The sequence below is a fragment of the Wasmannia auropunctata genome, unplaced genomic scaffold (assembly GCF_000956235.1).
Source record: "Wasmannia auropunctata unplaced genomic scaffold, wasmannia.A_1.0 LD336111.1, whole genome shotgun sequence".
NCBI lineage: Eukaryota > Metazoa > Arthropoda > Insecta > Hymenoptera > Formicidae > Wasmannia > Wasmannia auropunctata.
The window spans coordinates 778-1,717 of record NW_012026779.1 but is presented as its reverse complement, the minus strand read 5'-3'; positions in this window follow the sequence as shown (position 1 = coordinate 1,717).

Genomic DNA, 940 nt, shown 5'->3' with positions numbered 1-940 from the left:
TATCCCCTGTGTGCCTTATCGACTCAGTCCAGCGGGGAAGCGAAGCGTCGATCGGCCAGGTTTACTTCCGGACCCGACTCGAAAATTTTCTAAGTCCCGCGCGGCGTGTTGCTTTCGCGCGGAGTGTTGCTTTCGCCGCGTTTAACTCCGGCGCCGAAAATTCTACGCTATCGTGGCGAACAGACGGCGGGGGTGCACGAGGGCACTCGGGTGGCCGAATAGACGTGAGGGCACGGAAATCGACGTAATATTAATGGCGCCAGCGGGGAAGCGAAGCGTCGATCGGCCAGGTTTACCTCCGGACCCGATCCGAAAATTTTCTAAGTCTCGCGCGGCGTGTTGCTTTCGCCGCGTTTACCTCCGGCGCCAAAAATTCTCCGCTATCGAGGCGAACGGACGACGGGGGTGCACGGGGGCACTCGGGTGGCCAATAGACGTGCGGGCACGCGAATCGACGTAATATTAAGGGCGCTAGCGGGGAAGCGTCGATCGGCCAGGTTTACCTCCGGACCCGACCCGAAAATTTTCTAAGTCCGCGCGGCGTGTTGCTTTCGCGCGGCGTGTTGCTTTCGCCGCGTTTACCTCCGGCGCCGAAAATTCTCCGCTATCGAGGCGAACGGACGACGGGGGTGCACGGGGGCACTCGGGTGGCCGAATAGACGTGCGGGCACGCGAATCGACGTAATATTAAGGACGCTAGCGGGGAAGCGTCGATCGGCCAGGTTTACCTCCGGACCCGACAGAGCCAAAAATTTTTTAAGTCCCGCGCGGCGTGTTGCTTTCGCCGCGTTTACCTCCGGCGCCGAAAATTATCCGCTATCGAGGCGAACGGACGACGGGGGTGCACGGGGGCACTCGCGTGGCCGAATAGACGTGCGGGCACGCGAATCGACGTAATATTAAAGGCGCTAGACTGAGTCGACAAGGCACACAGGGGATA